We start from the raw sequence: 22,193 nt of genomic DNA, 5'->3' as shown, positions 1-22,193 counted from the left end.
ATAATATTAAATTTAACAAATCTTGTTTTTAAAAATACTATGTGTGTCTGGGTAGCCCCGGTGGCCCAGCGGTTTGGCACCGCCTTCAGCCTGGGGTGTGATCCTGGAGACCCGGGATGGAGTCCCACGTCGGGCTCCCAGCACGGAGCCTGCTTCTCCCTCTGCCTGTGTCTCTCTCTGTCTGTCTGTCATGAATAAATAAATAAAATTAAAAAAAAATACTATGTGTGGTATAATTCCACTCTTCTGAAATTGCTTCTGTATGTATGTGTGTGCACACCCATGCAGATGCACAGAAATGTATCTATTTTTGGTGTTCAGGAAATATTAATACAGGTGTGCTGGGGATAGCTGGATTTAGTGTGGTTTATCACCTTCATTTTGTAGTTTTAAAACATCGTGTTAATTTTTTATAATGTGCATGTATCACTTGTGGAGAACATCAGTCATTAGACCAAGGAGCTGAAATCCTTGGGATCTAGACCACTTGCCCTTAAACATAATGCAGAGGGAAGGAATATTCTTCCACTTTCTAAGGAAGGACTGGAGCTGGTCAGGACACCAGCCTCACACTAGTGAACTCTGCTAGTTCACTGAGAGAGGGATGGTCAGTGGGAGGCTCAGACCAGCAGCCCTGTCAGGGTATCATTGACCCCAGCACCAAGCCCAGCCTCCCAATCTGCTGAGCACAGCCGTGGAGACAAGCAAATCACCAGCAACACTGAGCACCCAGCTCGCTCACTCTCCCTGGCCCTCTCTTCCCATTCTCGCTCTCTCTCTCTCTGTCTCTCTCTCTCACACACACACACACACACACACACACACAGTTTAAAGACTGAATGAACCACAGGAGGTGACATATTCTCTTTACTTTGTCACAGCAGAACTAGGGAGGAGCTACAACTTCTTAATCCCACCACCTCTGGGCCTGCCAATCCTCATTCATGCCAGCCACAGCAAAAAGACTCAGGCCTCCAGAGGAACATGGTGCACCTGATCCACCAGCAAATGTGATTCTTAAAAAATTAGGAGACAGGGACATGATGTGAGATTCTGAGAAAATCAGGGGAGAAATGGCCTCAAGAAAAGACTAAACTTCCTGCCAAACTAATGGGTTAGGACTCAGACTCTTCAGAACCAGATAGACAAGAGTGACCTCACCTAGTCTTCCAGGCTGTTCTCATCTATAATTTCTCTCCTGTGTTACTTTTCTTTGCACTTTTGCCCCGTTGTTAGGAGTGAGGGAAGGATTGCTATATATTTCTATTTTTTATATCTTCATCTATGTTGCTATAAGTATTTATATATTTATGTATCTCTGAATCTCTCATTCAATTCCTTTATGACGCATATCCCATTAGCAATTATTTCACTTGCCTGCCAATTTATTTACTCTCCCTCCATACCAGACTGGAATAGAGTCTCCAGAAGGGCAAAGAGTATACCTGTTCGTTTATCATGATATCCCTGCTACCCAACACACTGCAATAGCTATGTAAATAATAAATAAATGTTCTATCATGTGGCATTTACTACACTGGATGCTTTATCTACATCATCTAAGGGACTGCCAGCAGCTGGAACAGATATTCTGAAATACTGGCCCATCATCCAACACCCAAATACTGGATGAATTCATCAAACACAATTTTAAATGCCCTGTTGTGCTCACAAGAGAGTAAAGGACATCTCCATCCTGTCTCCACCAACGTCCCCCCTCCAGCCACCCCCCCCCCCCAATAAAAAACACCTGTAAGCTTCAAATAGAGCAAATTTCATAGGTGAGGCTACACTGGAATGGAGGTAAATGCTGATGTCAGGGACACAGAGCCTCAGGGAATCACAGCCACATGCAAGGGAACAAGGCCTGGAGTCCTGAAAGAGACCCTTGCCGAAAGCCAGGACGCCTGAAGTGGCTCAGTGAAAAAGCGGGCAAGGGGAAATTGTCCAGAATCAGAGGGAACCCATTAGGGAACCTACCTGCTTCTACCAGCTTCCAGCGGGAAAATTAGCAGTCATCAGTTCCTCGAGGTACTGTAACTATCGTGACAAGAATCTGCGAAGGGAATCCACGCCGGGGGCCGGCGCCGGCTGAGTCCCAGAATTCCCAGAATCCCCGTCCTCACGCACTTCCGGTCAGAGCGGAAGACCAGAGGTTTGTGGGAGATTTGGAGGGAGGGAGGGAGGGAGAGACTACGCGCGTGTTGCCGACACCCTCGTGCCGGCTTATAACCTCGCCGCCCGCAGGCCACGGCCGGCCTAGCGCGGCTGCTCCTCCCACCCAGCCTCCTTCGGCGTCTCTGACTCTGGGGCCGCGGGTGTGTTTAGCCACCTGACGAGGGGCCCACGCCACCGACGTCAAAGGTACCAGAAGGGACGGGCCCCGCGTGTCCCATGGGCGGTTCCGGGATGAAGGCAGCCTTGCCCTTCTCCCGCTCTGCGCTCGGCGTTGTCTTCGTGACACTGTGTCTGCGGCACTGCAGGCCCCGGCGTCACACCCCGGAGCCGTCTTGCCTGCACAGGGCCTCAAATACTCCACGGACACCTGTCCTGCCCTGGGGGATCCCTGACTCTTCTTGTTCCCCAGAATTTAGAACAGAGGAGCAGAACCGTAAGGTTGGGTTCCTTGAGTTTGTTCTGGGTTTTCTTTTTTTTTTTTTTTTTTTTTTTTTGGGGGGGGGGTTCTTTTTATAACTATTATTATTTTAATTTTCTTAATTGAAATACAATTGGCATATAACAGGTATTCGTCCTAGGTGTATTACGTAATGGTTTGGTATGTTCACCACAATAAGTCTACTTAGCATCCAATTACAATTTTTCTTCCCTTGTGATGAGAACTTTTAAGTTTTCCTTCGCAACTTTCAAATATGCCATATAGCAGTGTTAACTGTAGCCACCATGCTGAACATTATATCCCTGGACTTACTCATCTTATAACTGGAAGTCTGTACCTTTCACCCACCCTCTCCCCAGCCCCCCCACAACCACCAATCTGTTCTCTGTATCTAAGGAAGATCACACAATATTTGCCTTTCTCTGTCTGATTCATTTCAGTTAGCATAATTCCATCCGTGCTGTTGCAAATGGTGGGATTGCCTTCCTTTTATGACTGAATAATACTCCATTGTGTATATATACCGCATCTTTATCTATTCATAAGTCAATGGACACTTAGGTTGTTTCCAGTCTTGGGTATTGTAAACAATGCTGCAGTAAACATGAGAGTGCAGATGTCTTTTTGAGCTAGTGATTCAGTTTCTTTCAGATAAACACTCAAAAATAGAATTGCTGGATCATGGGGATCCCTGGGTGGTGCAGCGGTTTAGCGCCTGCCTTTGGCCCAGGGCGCGATCCTGGAAACCCGGGATGGAGTCCCACATCAGGCTCCCGGTGCATGGAGCCTGCTTCTCCCTTTGCCTATGTCTCTGCCTCTGTGTGTGTGTGTGTGTGTGTGTGTGTGTGACTATCATAAATACATTTAAAAAAATTAAAAAAAAAAGAATTGCTGGATCATAATAGGAATTCTATTTTTAATTTTGGAGGGAACCTCCATACCATTTTCTGTAGTGGCTGCACCATTTTATATCCCCACCAGCAGCCCCCAAGGATTGACTTTTCTCCATATCTTTGCCAACATTTACTATTTCTCATCTTTTTCTTAATAGCAATTCTAAAGAGTGTGAGGTGCTATCTCGTTGTGGTTCTGATTTGCATTTCCCTAATGATTAGTGATGTTGAACGCCTTTCCATGTACCTGTTGGCTCTTTGTATGTCTTCTTTGGAAAAATGTATATTCAACACTGCTTCCCATCTTTAAATCTGTTTCTTTTCTATTGAGTTGTATGTCTTTTTTATATATTTTAGATATTAACTTCTTATCAGATATGACTTGCAAATATTTTTTCCCATTCTTTAGGTTGCCTTTTCAATGTGTTGATTATTTCCTTTACTGTGCAAAAGTTTTTGTTAGTTTGTTTTGTTTTTTTTTAGTGTAGTCTCACTTGCTTGTTTTTGCGCTTGTTGCCTTTGCTTTTAATGTCAAATCCTAAAAATCATAGCCAAAACTGATGTCAAAGATTCTAGGGTTTCTGATCTTTAGTTCTCTGGTCTAATTAGATTTAAAGGCATTAGTAAGTCCACTTGTACTGGTAAAAAGAGGATTGGTTTTTAGTTAAGCAATAAACTAAAACAAAGCTCTGTTTGCAACACGTTCTATTAGCCCTGCTCTGTGTTAACTGTTATGTTTCTTGAAATGTTTGCTCCAGGCCTAAGATAAGAAATTAGAAATTACATTATTCTTTCAATAGTTCTCCCTGAAGACTAGCAGTTATACATTTTAAGACATGATTTTCATGTTTTTGATTTCTTAAAGCGTAATTTACCTTTTATCTTTATAAATGTATACATAATACATACTTTTTTTTCCTTTCCTCATTGATCCAGGCTCTTGATGAAACTGTTATTCCATGTTATTAAATTTCTATCCACCTAGAGCCTTTGTATGGAAAACTCCTCTATCCACAGCCCCTTCAACCTAATTTTACAGCACTTGGCCCCTTTACCATCTAGTCTTTGCAGATTGGATTAGAAATAAACAGTTAACCCAAGAGCACCCAATGCATTAACTTGCCAGCAAATATGACATGGCCTACCCTAAGAGGAACTGGACTGAGCCTACTTTCTTTCTCTGTAATTCAAATTGGGAAAATCAGAGATAATGATAGTCACCTGAAAATTAAAGTAATTGAGGGAGCAAATCTGTCCACAAATGCAGTGTAATAAAGCAGAACACACAGAAAGCTACAAGGATCTTGAGAGGAGATGGTGGGAGCTCATGAGATGGAGTAACTGAATTCTGGGTACTGTTCAGTCTTTGCCACTTTTCCAGTTCAAGTTCTAGATCCAGTCCTTGTGTGCATTTTCCTCAAAAAATTTTCCAGCAAAAATTCATCAGCACATAACATCAGTATTCTCACTATTAATTAGTAAACTTAGAAGCAACAAACAGAAAAACTGTCGCAAAAATGATAATGTTAAGATAACTGATCTGTAAATAGCGCTTTGTAGATGTTTTTGTAAAACAAAGGTTTCTCCCATTTTGGGAGTGGAAACATTAGATACATCCAGCATTGGTGGTTCAGAATTTATAGTTTCACCAGAGACAAAGAATAAAAAGGAAGAAATAAACAAAGAGAGAGGAAAAATGACCAAAGAGATTGCCTCTGGGAAAAATTTAGTAAATATTTAAGATTCTAATCTCAGCATAATTTGACATGCTCTCCCCTAATCCCACCCTGAGGGGCCTTGTCAGGTAATTGCCCTCCCAAGCATGAAAACAACATTCTTTCTCACAGAAGTGCTCTCAAGAACCTCCAATGCAGGGAGAAAGACATCTCAACAGTAGTTTCAGGGGAAATTGACAGAAGGAAAATGCTCAGATGAAGATGGGTGATGGAGCTGCTCTTCAGCAAATCTGTAACTTTGGAAGATTATTGGGACAAGGGAAATTTGAAGTGGTCCCTGAGGCTCCAGACAAGGAAATGGAAACTGAGTGGGCAAAGAGAGAGGCTGGAAGCTCCCCCGTGAAGTTACTTAGATGGAGGTGAGCATCACAAAAACTGTAAAACCTGAACACGTTGTGTGTCTGAAGCAAGCGTTTGAGACACTTAAGTGAGTCATCCATGTGGTGAGGCTTTGTGAGGAGGGAGAACTCTTTCTGAGAATGCGTCAAGGTAGATCATCCAAAGCCTTGCTCATGCCAGCTTGCACGTACCTTCACAACAGGGTACACTGAGATCTGAAACAGGAGGGCACAATGGTTTAAAGCAGCTTTATGATGCTAACAACTTCAACATAAAGGTAATTTACACTTAGATGTGGGGAAGCCATGCTGTGCCTCACTGTGGGAACCCTGAGGCTGTCAATGCCCATGGCCATCACCAGCAGTGTGACATCGGGGCATAGGTGCATGAGGACACATTCTTATGTGGAACCTACCCTTTGTGGCAAGCTCAGAAGAGAAATTTTTGAATTAATAAAAGAACTACATTTTGAAGATTCACTTTGGGATTCTGTAAGTGACAGTGCTTAAAAGCATTTCCAAACAACTTATAAAAGTGAATCTTGCTCCCAGAATCACATCTGAGGAATTGCTAGATAACAGTGGTTAGCAGGCAATATGCTTTCTTTGGCAAGATCAACCAAGGAACTAGAGACTGTCTAAGAATGGAAAATCAACCTAGAGACTGATGAGGAAAGCAGATCTGTCATTCCACTTAAGAACCATTGAAAGTTACCAACTCAGAGGTGTCACTGGTTCTGGAGACTGCCATTGAAGCAGAGGAAAACCAGCCCTCCACTTGTGAAAATGGTCTCCTGTGACCAGTAAGAAGGCAAAATAGACAGTTTGGACATGTTCTTTCCAGGCTCCATATCTATCAAACTTTTTTCCAGTTGGGCTTGAGGAAGAAATAGAAAAACCCTCTGTAACTTGGAGCCAAGAAGAGCAACCAAAGGCACTACCAAATTTGATGGTTGTGTAGAACTGAAAAAGTTTATGGTCTCCTCCCATACTGGCAGGCTACACTTTGTAGGGCTAAAATGGGAGGTTGAGAGAGGAACAGGACAGATTTCCAAGCCTATTAGTGCTGTTGACCCCTATGTCTGCCTGCATCAGTGTGAAACTGAAGCCAGTTATGTCCAAAGCTGTCTATGCTGCACAGGGCTGAAGGACAGCCACCACATGCCTTGATGGCAGACTGCAATTGGGATCCAGTTAAGCCAGATGCAAGGTTATCTAGATAGACAGCATCAAAGCAGCAAAGGTAGCTAGGGAGGTGTCAGGGTATACTTGCTCAGTTTTACTTACTTTATTTTTAGTCACAATCATTTATAGGTGAACAAGGCCAGATATGATCACAAAGGTCACAGATTAGGTGTACTTCACACTGGAGGACTTGCTTAGCACATTGCTAATAAGCTTGCCACAGTTGTTACAGGCAAGTGCTTCAGCCACTTACACATGTTCTCATGGGTTAGGGTTGCTAGAGATTGCTCAAGACAACATAGTTTAAACTTGGAAGAACAGGAGATTTTATAACTACTTGCTATATTAACCTACTGCTAATGCCACATTAAATTAATTAAATCAATCAGAAGTACATATAAACTGTACCTCCTTACCCCCAATGAATTCTGCAAGAGTGTGGTAAGATTCACCACTGGTCATAATGTAATTTAGAACAAATTTTGCAGCAAAAACCTTAAAAGCATGCATATTCTTTGCACAATTGCCCTCAACCTCAGTCCTCTCACTGTAAAGTGAGGACAGTGATGCCCCCTCCTCAAATTGCTGTGACAGTTGAAATTCTGTGTTTGGATCAACTGTAAGGAATAGTTGCTCAGTAAACACCACTTCATTTTCCCCTTTCCTCTGATAAAACTCCATCTTGTTCATCACCCATGTCCCTTTTGCTAGGTCTCACGTATGCACAGCCACTCAGTGGAGATCATGGTTACCTGTGTTGCCAGGTAGACCTGGTGCCATGTGACCATACACTTTCAGATGGCTTTTAAACATGAAAGATGACCAGTTTAGGTCTGAGGCCAAGAAGTCGGTTGCAACCAGCTTGTGAGACATTAAATTCATGATGCTCTCACTTTGTTAGCTTTATGTTCTGAACAGATAAGTCAAGGAGATAGAAAATGCATCAAGACCATTTGTTGTGTATCCAGGACTGTCACATGTATGACCTTATTTAATCTACCCAGCAACAACCTGAAATAAAGCATTAACTCCATTGCATAGATGAGGAATCTGCAGCTCAGAGCAAATAAGTGGCTTCTACATGGCAGCCAAAGGTAGGCCCATAATTTGAACCTATGTCTTCTGACTCTTGAGACCCATCTAGGATCTTTCTTCCACCATGCCACCTCAGTGATGCGCCTGATTCCATCTCCGAATCAACTGACACTACAAGCTGTGGTGTGGTGTTGCAGAGAGGGTGGTGACCTGTCTACATTCATCTTTCATCAGATACTAATTGAGCATCTTGTGTGTGCGGGCACCATGGTACTTTCTTGGAATGCAGAGGTCAAGGAGCCAAAGCCCCTGTTGCATACATGGACTTCTGTTTCAGCTGGGGAGTCAGCCTCCGGGGAACTGGAAATGTGATGAGGGAGGCATTTAGGATGGGGAAGCCACAAAATCCAAGGGGACTGCATTTGAAATGAAATCTGGAAGAGGTGACCCTGTAAGGATCTGAAGGTGGAGAGGTCCAGGCAGAAAAGCACAAACTGCAGATGCACTGGGAAAGGTGAGGGGGTGAACAAGGAGAGAATCAAGAGAATGCTAAGTATGGCTGAAGCAGAAGGAAGAAGGAGAGAGGCATAAGAGAGGACAGGAGGGGAGCAAGGTCTGATCAGCCACCACCTCATGGGCCATGGTTGGATCATGCTCTAAAGTATGGTGGGAAGCCACTACAGGGTTTTTATTGGGGAAGGTACACCATCTGATTCATATTTTTAAATAACTTCTCTGACTTCTGTGTGGAGAATGGAATGAGAGCACTAAGACCAGTTAGAGGGCCATTATAGTACTTTCTGAGTGAGCTGATGGTGATCAAGGCAAAAGCAGTAAAGATGCAGGCAAGTGGACCATTTTGACATGTATTTTACACATAGCATTGAATCTATTTGCTAATAAATTGAGTCTGTGACTACTGGGAGTGGGGTAGGGATATAGGAAAGAAAGAACTTGAATCAGGTGGGCGGTGAGGCCATTAACTGAGGCGGGGAGCCTAGGAGAGGCAGATTGGAAGCTGGAAATCAAGAATTCTATTTTGGCCATATAAGATGCCACTTAGAAATCTAAATGACTATGAGAAGTAAGCAGGTGAACTAGCCTTTTGCCCTGTGGACTGGTCACTTTACTGGATCAGCCAGGAAGTGAATATAGAGAAGAAAGGAACTCTGGGCCCTTGTTTAGAAAGTTGGAGCAACGCTTCCTGCCTGGTCTACCTTAAAGATGGTCTTCACTAGGAGTGAATGACGTGAGGGCAGATCTCTGCTGCAATGGCAGGGATCATCACTGAGTTGTAAACCACCTTCTTAGGTAAGATGGCTGATAAGGATTGTCCAATGTGGAAAAGCCCTCCAAAACTAAAGAAATTGGAAGGGGTGCTGCAGTGGCCTCACCCCTCCCTCAGGGACCAGCTGGTTTCTCTGAGCCTTAGCTTCATTTCAGTGACCCCAGAACAGCTAAAAATGAGCCCATCTTCTTCCCCATCCTGCCCTTGTTTCGTGACACCCACCATCATCGTGCTGAAATATGTAGCACAACAGGGCCCGCCATGATGTTGAGATACTCCGGAACCATTGGGCAGTTGGCCTGAGAAGTTTGAGTGAAGCCAGTGCTTCCTTTTCTCAAACTTTATAGGCATATTCTTCTTCATGGAGAATTTAACATATGGAAGCTTTCATTTTGTAATTGCCAGATGTTCTTCTGTTAGATAACAAATTCTAATAAATTTGAGGAAAACAAATTCTTATTTTCTTTGCATGCTCTGTGTGTGCATGAGCACACGCGCACACACACGCACGCACACACACCCTTCTTCCCATCTAGCTGCAAGACATAGAACATCTTCTCTTTGATTTTTCATCCCCTCACCGGGTGAATGAGGACCAAGCATGGCAAATTTCCAGTTAAAGGCATAATTCCTCCCAAAGCTATGATGCAAATGAGGATGGGGTGGTGGTAATGATGTACACCTGCATGCACTCTTGTTGTTGGCCAACAGGGCAAGCTCAGGCTGGCAGGCAGCCACCTGCTCTTTATTCACACCTCCACAACTTGTCCAGCCTTCCAGCGGCCTTGGGCCTCATTTCCCACGCTTCCAGTAAAGAGGATGAAAGCATTTGTTTCCTCCCCAGGGATGCTATGGGAAGTGCATGGGAGAATTCACTGTGTGTGGGTGTGTGGTCTGAGTTGCTCTAAGATGGAAAAAAATGGAAGTATAAAATAAATGCATTAGCAAAATCTTCTTTGATCCTACTTGGTGATTAAAAATAAATCCATATTATTCACTCAATACAAGCTTCTCCTACTCATTCCCTCAAAAATACTATATTCAAATATATTGTGTGTGTCTATGTACATCTATTTACAGACACTCCTACACTTGCTTCTGATACGCAATTACAAGGAGGCTATAGGTTACATGACTATTAAATATCTAGAAATCTTTTCTGAAGTCCTACCCTGTGTCAGAGTCTAGGCTAAGTATTACTGATTCAAAAACAACGCACAAAATAATCTTTTCTTGTGGAGTTCACTGTCTAGTAGTAGATACAGACTTCTAAACAATCTCCTTATCAAGTACAACATTAGGAATTATTTTCAGATTTAGAGAATGTTCGGAGGACAGAGCATTGCTCTCTGGCAGAAAAATAGGTAGGCTGGGTAAAGGCCCCCAAATATATCCACATCCTAACCCTGACACCTATAGCTATGTTACTTTATATGGCAAAAGGGACTTTGAAGGTGGGATTAAGGATCTTGGATGTGGGGAGATTATCCTGGATTATCCAAGTGAGCCCAGTGTCATTACAAGGATCCTTAAAAGAGGGTGGCAAGAGAATCAGAAAAAGGTGAGGACTGAAGCAGAAGGTAGAGGAATGTGTTAGGACACACAAGTAGGGGCCACAGACTGAGGGATGTGGTGGCCTTAAGAAGCTGGAAAAACCAGGGAATGGACTAGCCTCCCAAAACCTCTCAAAAGAACACAGCCTTGCTAGCATCTTGAGTTTAGACTTTGGGCCTCTAGAACTGAGAGAGAATGAGTTTGTGTGGTTTTAAGCCACTACATTTGTGGTAACTGGTCACAGCAGCAATAGGAAACTAATGCAGAAGGATAGGAGGGGATGCCTAGAGGAAAGCAGATTTAGGTTTGAATACTAAGTAAGATGTTTCTAGAAGCCAACACAGGGGTGACACGTTGGGTTGGCCAGTCAGAGAACCATCTCAGCAATGGGTGACACTGTAAAAGTACATACATACTAACAAGGCTTTGCTTTGCTTTAAATTGTGTTCTGATGGTAAAGGCAGTGGAGGGGTGGTGAGGGGACATAACCACACTGTGGAAGGCCTTGAATAGGGCCTGTCAATTACCTATGGCCACAGTCAGGCTGTGTAACAAACCACCCCAACACTGTGCTTCCAAACACCATCCACTTATCATTTCTCACAAATCATTGGGTCATCTGGGTGATTCTACTGATCTGAGCAGACAAGGTTGTTTTAGCTGGACTTGCCTCATGTGTGTGCAGACAGGTTGGCTGTGGGCTGGTTGGTCCAGATTGGCTGCAACTGGGAGGTCTTGGCTCCTCCATGTGTCTCTCACATCCTTCCAGGGGGCTAGCCTCGGTATGTTCTCTTAGCAATATCCAGGGTCAAAAGAGAAGCAGAAACTCACAATTTTTTCAGTATTCTGCTTGCATGTAGATTGCCACTATCTAATTGGTGAAAGCAAGTCACATGGTGTATTAGTGTGCTAGGGCTACCAGAACAGAGTACCACAGACTGGGTGATTTAAACAGCAGAAATAGATTTCCTCATTATTCGGGACACTAGACGTCTAAGATCACGGTGTTGGCACAGTTGTTTCTTCTGAATCCTCTCTCCTTGGCTTGTGGATGGCTGTCTTCACCCTGTATCTTCACATGATCTTCCCTCCATACATGTCGAGGTCCTAATTTATTCTTCTCATAAGGACACCAGGCTATCGGATTAGGGCCCACCATAATGACCTCATTTTTAACTTACCTTTTTAAAGGCCATGTCTTTAAATACAATCACATTCTGAGGTACTAGGGGTTAAGACTTCAACATAGGAATTGGAGGGGAGGGAAGGCAGTCACAATTAAGTCCATGACATGTGGCCAAATCCAGAGTCATTGTGAGAGGGAAGTATCAAGGCCAGGGACTCTGGGAAGCATGAAAATGTGGGACCCTTAGGGGTGCCTGGGTGGCTCAGTCAGTTAAGCATCCAACTCTTGATTTGGGCTCAGGTCATGATCTCAGGATCCTGAGATCAATCCCCACATCAGACTCCCTGCTCAGTGGGGAGTCTGCTTGTCTCCCTCTCCCTCTGCTCACTTAAAATAATAAATCTTTTTTTTAAAAAAGGGAAGAAAATGTGAGACCTTTAATGTAATCAATGTACCATATGAACTGAGAATTTTGATTTAGATGCATTAAGTGATTAGAAGTCTGCAGATTTTCAACTGGGAAGTATAATGATTTTAAAACTGTGTTTTAAGAGATTATAGTTCCAAATATATTTTTTGTTTTACAGAATACTATTTGTAGAATATTAGTAAGAGTGGATTCTAAATGTCATGGCTCTAACATACTGATTTCAGGTATCTATTGCAAAATAGCCCCAAACCTATGGCTTAAACAACCATTTTGTTAGATTTCACAGATTTGTGGGTTCGGAACTTGGGCTAGACCAAGCAAGGCACCTAGAAGCACCCAAACAGCGTTCTAAGAGAAAATGGGAGCTTGCAAGGACTGTGCCCAGAAACAGGCACAGAGGTACTTCCGCTGCACTCTATTGGTCCAAAAAGTCACAGGCCAAAACAGTCTATTAATTTCTAAAATCCTGCTGCTTCTTCAGGAAAAGAGGGTCTGAGTAGCTGGGTTTGCATGTTATCCTTTGTGCATTATGTTTGAGAAGGGCTTTCCAAGAACGTGAGCAACACTTGACACCTGTGTGGGACAGTACTGGATCTGGAAGGTGGGTAGTAGCCTGTACTCAATCCTACCATAGATTCGCACCAGAGGACTGAGCCTAGGGATCATGCCCAGACCCAGCGTCTTGGAGCATGGGCTCTGTGCTCTTGGCGGCTACCAGCAGCAGCGGGTCCACACTGTCTCTGGGGTGGAAAGAATGAAGGGACCCACCTTCTGGCCCTTCCCTACTGGTGCTGTTATTCTACTAGCCCCCACCAACAAAGGAGTGAGGGGGACAGGCAAGCACTGTGCCAGCCTCTCTACTCCCTGAGGGCTGGGCAGGTGGGGGGTAGAATCTGTCTCCAGAGGGATTCTTCTCTCTATTTTCAAAAACGCTCACTTCCTCTGAACATCCTCACCTGACTTTGCCTACTCTAAGGAGAAAGGCAGTTAATCTTCCCAGTATACACACCAGAACTTTTGTCTTGGGCTGGCTTCCCGCAAAACAGACTCTCAGACTAGGATGCAAGCATAAGAAGTTAACATGGGAGGTGATCCCAGAAAGCACCAGAAGTGCAGTGGGGAAAGGAAGGAGAGCCCAAAGATGGCATGTTAATGAGCAGATTGCCACTGTGGGCCATGGAAGCTCGTTCTTGCTGGGGACCTCTGGGGCTGCTGTAGAGTGCACCTCAAAGTGGCCTCCTCCACAAGGTGGGAGCCAGGATATTTACCTTCCAGTGCCATCCATCATGATAAGGACTTTCTCAGGACAATTCCCCTGCATATCAGGCCTGCCCCCCGCATGGGCCTAGCAGCCAGAGCAGGGCCAGGCAGAGCACAGGTGCCCGTGGTAGGAAGCTGCCAGCACGTGCAGGGCAGGAATGGTGTCAAGGGGATGAGGGCAGGACACCCATTGGATCTACCAGAAACTCATATCCAGGGACCTACGTTAGACCTCCCATCATGGTTGTTTTCACCATTTACACCGCTGAGGGTTTTTTTTTTTTTTAACCAAATATGAAAGAAAAGCAAAATTTGAACAGCATCTGTGTCTCAGTGAAACAAAATATCCTGAAATGAGTCAGAACATTACAGAAACGTATGCAATCAAAAATAAAAGTCCCTCTCATGTCTTTGTTCCTGTACTCCATTCTACAGAGGTGTCCAGTATCTTAACCAAATGGTTGGTTACAATCATCCCTCTCCATCATATGCTTAGACAGAAGGTCATTATCTGAGTACAATTGGCACCAAAAAAAAAGCCACTTAAAGTGAATCCATTTAAAACAGAGATCAAAATTTCACAGTAAATGGTGATTAGGAGATTATCTTGAAAACTGAAACTAAATTTATAAAATAAAAGTTTTTATTTAATAAAACTTAATGTTATAATGGCAGCTGGGCACTAGTTCTTAGAAAGAGTAAAGAATAAATCAAGTATTAAAGGGTTTGTGAAAAAAATAAAGGGTTTGTGGAATCATTTTTCAGACAGAACTGTACAATAGCAGGATACGACATCCTTTGTTTCATATTCGACTTCCACAGTTCAGTCATAGGATGGTCACGTTGGATAAGAGAATTCGAAGATTTCATAAATTCTCCCAAGGACTTCTCTTTATCCTGAGATGTTAAAATTCACTTCCAAGTGACTATTGCCATTCTGGTCAGGTTTTCCCTTCACAGTTACTAACCTGCCTCTTTCTGCCAGGCCCTCATGTGCCCTTGGCTTTGAGTGTGATTCATGCAGCTGTGCTCCTTACTTTAGAGTTTACACAAACCCCTACATCTTCTTTAAGGTTTCGATGGACTGAATTATTGTGATAAGTGGAGAATAACCACAAGCATCAAGAAGGAAGGATGTTGGTGGAAACTAATGTGTCTACATTTATATAATCTTTAAGTATACACATACTTTGACAACACTTGATTCTCTCTACAGCCTCATAACTACAGAGACCGGCATAATGAACACTCAGATAACACAGGCTACTTTACCTTCATGTGTTATCAGCCTTAAACATACCTATTGACATTCCCACCATGAAAGATGGGAAGCTGTTGCCCTTCAATTGCCTGCTGCATCCCCACCCTAAACCTCTTGATTTTTGCTGTATGATCTTCTAGTTCTTCTCAGTTTGCCTTTATGTTTTTAGATAGTCTTCAACTTGGATCTTCTGGCCCAGAGTTATCAAACTGCACCTGTTGACTCTGCTCTGAAAACCACTACCATAAGCCACAAGCAGAGCTTGCCCAGAGGACCAAGAGCATGGAGACAAGTGTGGGGAGTCAGGCCTCTGGGTTGCTGAGAAAAGGTTGCACAGCACAGCGTGGGACACGAGGAGGGGGGACACAGCTGCACCTAGGGAAGGGCAGCACTGAGTCCCAAGGCAATTCAAATAGACCTTGATTCAATCTAGATCCCTCATCCTGGTCCATTCTCAGTTTCCAGGGAAAACTCAGGTAGCCGACTCCACCAAAAAGATACATGTATATGCAGTAGGGAAAAGCATCTTTGATTTAACGATCTGTTTAAAAAAAAGAAGAAGAAGAAGCTAATGTTGAGAATTTTCAAACCAATATACCTAACCTGTAAAGGGAATTGAGTGTAAAATCTAAAAGAACAGTAACCATCAGGGCAGCAGTCCGAAAACCTGGTTATATATCCCAAACACCTGAGGAGTCCGATTTCCAGGTCCCACCTCTGATCTCTGGGAGTGGGGCTGGGTTTTCATCAGGAACCCTAGGTTTCTGATCCTTCTGGGGACCCTGCAGCCCAAGGCCTACAAAAAGCATTTAGGGACATCTTCTGCAGAGGTGGTCAGTTACCCTGGCTAAGCCTAGCACAGGGAGTAGGAGGAGGGTGGAGAAAAGAGGCCACCAGTGTTAGTGGGACCAGGCTCCCTACACACACCATCCCCTCTGACCCTGACACCACCCCCATGAAGTGTTACTGTTCCCATTTTACAGATAATAAATCTGAAGCTCAAAGGGGTCAAGCAAGTCATCAGGATCATTTAGCTTATAAACAGTAAAACCAAGATTTGAACCCATGCCACTTGACTCAGCAAGACCATTTCTGAGGATAGAGGTACAGAAGAGGGCATTATGGGCTGAATTGTGCCTCCTCAAAATTTATATATTGAAGCCCTAATCCCCAGTGCCTCAGAACGAATTTGGAGATGAGACATTTTTAAAGGTAATTCAGGTTAAATGAGGGCACAAGGGTACACCCTAATCCAATAGGATTCTCTCAAGAGAAATCAACCCTGCTGACACCTTGATCCTGGACTTCCAGCATCCAGAACCATAAGAAATAAATTTCTGTTGTTTAAGCCACCCAGCCTATGATCCTTTGTTATGACAGCCCTGGAAAAGGAATACAGAGGGGAAATGGAAAAAGAACAGAGAAAGAAGAGGAAGGAAAGGGAAAAGCAGAGAATGGGTCTCAACTGGGTTGAGGGAGAAGCTTGCCTCGTGAATCAAAGGAAGAGCAATGAGCAAAACTTTGAGGAACACTCTCTTAACCATCAACAAGGAACCTTCTATAATATGCTGTGCAAAAATAATAATAATAATATGCTGTGCATAGACATGAGCTCTATGCACACATTCTCATCCCTCCAAAGTACCTGCTGGATCCTAACAAGGGTGACCTTGGCTTTACTGTCTCCTGAGCCCTTGATGTGACGTGATGCCCTCAAAGGGAGGCATCAAAAGGAAAACATACCGAATTCCTACTAAACAAGCCAATTCTGTTTTTCAGGTGGGTTTCCAAATTCATGGAGGAATGGTTTAGATCTGCACGTTTTCCCTAGCCTTGGAGATCTATGTTTTCCCCGCCCTCACTGCTTCTAGTTCTGACTTCAAAGCCCCCAGGAGATTTAAAGAAGCAAATTGAAGACAATCTCCTTTGTCTCCATCAAAAGAAGATTCCACAAAGCAGCAGCCCTCTCTGCAGAGCCTGTGATTGCTCTGTGTCCACGGTTAACAGCATGTCAGCCGGAAAAGGGTCCGCGCTGGGGACCTGAGGAACCTGCCAAGGTGTGTTCACAGCAGATGCTTAGCACTTGCTTTAATGTCATCCCATCATTAGAGGGAGCAGAGCTTGAAAGAGATTCTGTCTGAGGATGCGAAGGGGTGAGCACCTCACACTAGCAGCTGAGAAAGCAATGTCTTCAAAGATGGGATAAATCCGTGACCACAGGGAAGTGTTAGTGCTGAGAAAGGAGGATTTTTTTTTTTAACTTTGCATTAGAGATTCTGAAATAATAGGCAGGACATACTTGGGGGCGGGCAGGGTGCTTATAAACAACAGACATTTATTCCTAATTGTTTAAAGGCTGGGAGTCCAAGATTAGGGTGCCAGTATGGTCAGGTTTTTGTGAGATCTCTCTTTCCGGTTGCACATGGCCACCTTCTCACTGTGTCCTCATTCAGTGGAAGGGGTGAGGAAGTTCTCTGGGGTCCCTTTTATAAGGCCACCAATTCCATTTGTGAGGGCTCCACCTTCATGGCCTTACCTCCTAATTACATTGTGGGGTGAGGATTTCAACATATGAAGTTTGGGGGTGACACAGACATTCAGATCACTGCATAACATGACCAGGGAAGGTGCCTCTGAGGTGGCTAAGCTGAGATCTTCAGTGAAGCAGAACTTTGCAGGTCTTAGAATCCCAACTCCAAGTAAGAAGCACTCACACACACCAAAAGGATTTAGCGGCTTGCCTAATGAGGATGTCTAGGGTTGGCTGACTTCGGGCCTGACTTTGGGACAGGCTAATTTATTGTGTTATTAGTTTGTGTTTGGCTTTCACTGTTTTTCCCTCAGAGCTAAGAAGGCAGCCATGCCTTGGTCGCTCCTGCCTTCAGAGAATACAGAGGGGAAATGGGAATTCGTTGTGTCACACAGAAAACAGCAGACATTGCCTATACATCATTTCCCTTTTGTTTCCCTGAAACATGGTGTCCTTGAGAGGATGTCTGAATCTGGGAGCCTCTAAAACAGACCCTGAGGTAAGGATGTCAGGGCACATAGTTATTTGGGAGGTGATGTCAGGAGGCACTATAGGAGTGCAGAGAAGTGAAGTAGGGGAGGGAATTGGCAGGTTATCAGTGCGGGCAACTGGGGTTCATGCCTACAAGGGAGCTTTGGGAAACAGTGTAGGCCACACCTCTGAGATATCCCAACCAAGAGGCAATGCATTCTGAGCATTTACCCACCACATCCATTCCATCATTGTTGGGGGCTGCTCCCGGGGGGTCATTAACAGTCAAGTACTTCAGTCTGTCCCCAGAGCAGGCCCAGGGGCTGTGGTGGCCAGAGGAAGACAAAGTCCACATGCACTCGCAGCTGGAAGTGAGCTTCCAGAACATGTGAGCATGATGAAAGGCCGGGGGACTTGGGTAAGATACCACAGGCTCTGCCATAGGGGTTATACTAAGGGGAGAGAGAGAGAGGTGAGTGCCTTTGAGGACCACAGGGGTGAGGAAGGGAGCTCCTGGGAACAAATGGGTCATAGAGAACTCACAGGTTGCACATGGAGGGTGGCCAGGAACCAAAGCTGTGAGCCCCAGAGGTATAAGACTAGAATGGCCACCCTGTGTTCCTCTTCCATCCCAGGATCCCAGGAACTATTCCTGGGGCTGGAGTCTGGCCTCCTTCAGTGACCTTCACAACGGCCAATCAGAAGAAATGCCCAAAACATGTCTGATTGGATGGACATTGAACCAATCAGAATAGATGCCTGACAAGTTAGAACTGACAGCCAACCAGTCAGAACCAACAATGGCCTTTAACAACAGGTTGTGTCAGGGGAAGAGCCTTAGCTGTAGGCAAACCCAGACCTAAACATAAGCTTGCACTTAGTGAGCTCTGACTGTCAGCCTCCACTTCCTGCATCCTTTTCTCTGCCTCCCATTCTACCTCTTTCAGCAGTCTGATATCTTCATGTGGCCCAGTGCTTTGCTTCAGAATTCTCACTCAGGAAATGCTCATGTGTCAATCATTTATACCATAGTATGAATTTAAATACTAAAGCATCTGAATGATGAACTTCGTCTTGACTGTGGAGGAAAAAACAGGCAAAACCTCCATGAAAGACACATCCACAACGGGACGAGTCTGCCCTACAGTAACCCCATAGCAGCATCCCATGAGGGTAGGCTGTAAAGCAGGCCAATCTTCCTTTAGCATTCTGAGGGAGCCTGTGGCCTGTCTTTCCAGATCTGTCACAGCTGTTGGCCCTTGTGTCCCTCATGCATCAAAGCCTGATGACCACCTAGGACACCACCTCAGCTCTTTCATGGTCCCCCACCCAACCACATAGAGCAGCATCTCACCAGAAACCAACTCTGTGCTTTATTACTCCGTTGTTCAGTGAAGAATGTTGCATCTATTGGAAACGGAAACCCTGCTTTCGTGCAACTGTACCAGCCAGGTTCCAAAGCACACCTGCCTGGGTTCTGTTATCCCGGATGGGGCCAGGAGCCATGGAGGAGGAGGAGGGGGAGGAACTCTAACCTTGCGCAGCAGCGACCCTTGCATGGGCCCCTCCTTACAGTTCCCACAGCCATGGTCGCCTGAGACTTTGTCTCCTAAATGAGTCAGAAAAGGCCTCGGTGAGTTTCTCCACTCTTTCCAGCCTCTGCCCACCACTCTGTCCTGCAGATTTTGCTGCAGACCTTTCTTGGAAAAGCACAGCCTGAGGTAAGCTCTTCCTTCCAGCTGACCTTCCAATGAGTTCCTGCTGTCTGTTCTATGTTCCAGCCCTGAGACTAAACTTGGCTTCGAGGTCATAGAAGAACCTTGCCAAACAGCTTTCCCACACTCACGTCCCAGAGAGTGGGACAGAGTCCCTGGAACCACCGCCCTCACCTCAGTGGGGAGAAACAGCAATCCTTCAGCATGGCCACAGACTCTGTGGGTCAGGAACCAGGAGAGGCACACAAGGATGGCCTCCATCTACTCCACCATGTCCATCATCTTCCCCATGAGATGGGACTCATCTGAATGGGCTGGAGGATGGCAGGACTGCCTGCCAGACTGTGTACGTGCCGCTGCTCCATGTGCAGTGGCTGCTTCATTCTGCAGGGGAGGGGTAAGACTTCTTAATGGGGATTCTGGGCTCCATGTGGGAGTGTTCCCACTCACAGGGTGGGAACTGTAACTCTGTTTATGGCTTAGCCTTGGAAATCTGGCATCGTCATTTATGCAGCATTCCAGTGGTTACATACAGGGCATCAGCCACATACTTCAAAGAAAGGAGAGAAGAACATGAGGCATGGGAGATGTTGTCGGGATCATCTTTGGAAAATACAATCTGCCCTAATACCTCAAAGCCAAATGAAACCTATTAGCTATTAGCCAAGTATGCCCACTCTACCACCCCTTGGCCCCCTGTGTCTAAATATGGCCTATCCTTTAGGGTCCTCCATGAATCTAGTGCCCCAGCCAAAGTCAGCTCTTCCTCCTCCACTCTGCCCACACCGTAGCTGCTCTTGGGTGCCTACCCACTTCTACCTTGTGTGCTAGGTATCTGGGCCTGCCTGGCTCCCTCGGTCATCAGGGCTCATGCCCCGCACCTCTTTACAGCCCCCCTGTGTCTATGAATTGGCCTGAACCACAGTAGATTTAAACCCCAGAAGTCTTCCAAGACCACACCATGAGAGGCCAGTGTAACATGGGAACAACATGGGTTGGGGATGTGTCTGTTGGCAAAACATGTCTCTGGAAAGTTTATCACCCTGTGAATGCAGCCCCAGCCCTGGTCCCACACCAGCTGGTAAGCTCTGAAGAATAAGCTGGACAGGCTGGACATCGTCATTTATAGTATCCAGGCCCATGCTCCTGCTCATGGCTCCTGAAATTTGATGCTCTGAAACGAGGCTCCCTAGCCTTCTGAGCTAGACAGACGTGCCTCCAGGGCTGCATGGAGCAGGCTGGCACAGAAAGCTCTGGGCTTCACAAATGCTGGGGTCCCCTAGAGTCCTGAGCCAGTCTAAGATGTCTTTTCCATCTGTGCAGTGGTACTCATGTGAAGACTATGGCCACTCCGTCTTCTTTTTTTTAAATTTTTTCCAGACTTATCGAGGTATAATTGATAAATAAAATTGTAGGATATTTAAAGTGTACATGATGATGATTTGATACATGCATACATTGTGGAAGGATTCTTCCATCCAGTCCACTTTCTCCACCAAGGTTGGCAAACTACACACCTGGGAGCCTAATCTGGCCTGTCACTTGTTTTCATAAATAAACTTTTATTGGAACGTAGCCATGCTAATTTGTTGCATATCATCTGTGTCTGCTTTCCCACTCCAGTGGCAGGGTTGAGTAGGACAGAGACTGTATGACATGCAAAGCCTAAAATATTTACTCTCTGGCCATTTACAGAAAAAATCTGCTGACCACAGCGCTAAACACTTGTAGATGACCTCACCATCCCTCACTAGGGAGGAAGAGCCCCAGTTGGCACATCCAACCTGTGACTTGGCCCACAAGTTCAAGCAAGGGAGGAAAGTTTCCAGAAAGTCCACAAGACAGAGCCTCACATTGTATAAGATCAAAGGCATAACAAGAAACAGACTCCTAGAACCACCAGGCCACCCAGCCTCTACTTCTCCCATCTCCCCCTATTGAGACAGGAAAGATCTTTTTACCTGCCTCAGCTAAGAGCTGGGATTGAAATATTATTAAGAGAAAACCCAGAGAAACAAACAAACAAACAAACAAAAAACTGGGGTAATATCAAAAATTCAGCGTCCAGCTCCAATCAGCTCAGTGAGAACTACCCCCAGACTTGGAGCCCACAGCCCCCCTTAGCCAGGCTGGAGAGCAGTAGCCAACTGGCAGCAAAACTTGGGTCCCCAGCATAAGATTCAGGTCTACCACACCAGGTCCTGGTTGTCTGGGGTTCTTTTTCATCTCCATTCACAGCTGGAACCATGGTCCCAGGACCCCTCAGATGGGACTAGTAGACCCATTCTGGTTCAGCAGTGAAACACCCACCAGGTGACTCTTTACAAAGGGTTACCTCTGTTGTCACCCATCTGCAGGAGAGAGATGAAGATGCTACACAGCCCAGGGAAGGCTCAGATGCTTTCCTTGTCAGGTGACCAACTTGTAGACTTTTCCTTGAGGGAAGCTTGCAGAATTCTATTCCATAAGGCTTTCAAATAATGGGTTCCAAGAATGAATCTGTCCCTTGCCAGCTTTGCAAGCAAATTGTTTAAATCTCCCAAGTCTCCTTTTAATCTTCTAAAAATGGTATAACACTGCCAAACTCATATGGTTAAATGACATATATGAGGCCCTCACTAGATGACCAGTGCAAAGGATGAATGAGGGCTTTAAACAAAAGGGAATAATGACAGCTCTATGGCAGGGGAAGTTTGTTCACTGTACCTCTTGGGATTATGCTTCTTTTCTCCTTTTGTCCTATTTCATTCAATT

At 45.0% G+C, this 22,193-nt stretch overlaps 1 protein-coding gene and 1 long non-coding RNA gene across 15 annotated transcripts in view; one reads left to right on the top strand and one right to left on the bottom strand.

Moving 5' to 3' along the window:
• The window catches only part of LOC144318164 (uncharacterized), a 111,873-nt gene extending 109,284 nt beyond the window's left edge, over positions 1 to 2,589 (bottom strand). For 4 of the 14 annotated variants that reach the window (XM_077904968.1, XM_077904969.1, XM_077904973.1 and 1 more), the window contains exon 1: positions 1,981 to 2,587. The gene's annotated coding sequence lies outside the window, so the exon portion shown is untranslated. Of the gene's footprint in view, positions 1 to 1,980 lie in introns of all 14 variants that reach the window. The other 10 variants (XR_013384036.1, XR_013384049.1, XR_013384047.1 and 7 more) reach the window with 7 other exon arrangements.
• LOC144318253 (uncharacterized) lies at positions 2,180 to 21,416 on the top strand. The gene is made up of 4 exons (XR_013384058.1): positions 2,180 to 2,364; positions 16,503 to 16,780; positions 17,568 to 17,752; positions 18,360 to 21,416. It is a non-coding gene; the product is annotated as an uncharacterized LOC144318253 (long non-coding RNA).
• The last annotated feature ends 777 nt before the right edge of the window (positions 21,417 to 22,193 follow it).

This window comes from Canis aureus, chromosome 1 (assembly GCF_053574225.1).
Source record: "Canis aureus isolate CA01 chromosome 1, VMU_Caureus_v.1.0, whole genome shotgun sequence".
Classification (NCBI taxonomy): Eukaryota; Metazoa; Chordata; class Mammalia; order Carnivora; family Canidae; genus Canis; species Canis aureus.
The sequence above is the reverse complement of the archived record's forward strand: the minus strand, read 5'-3'. Positions and strand labels throughout refer to the sequence as shown.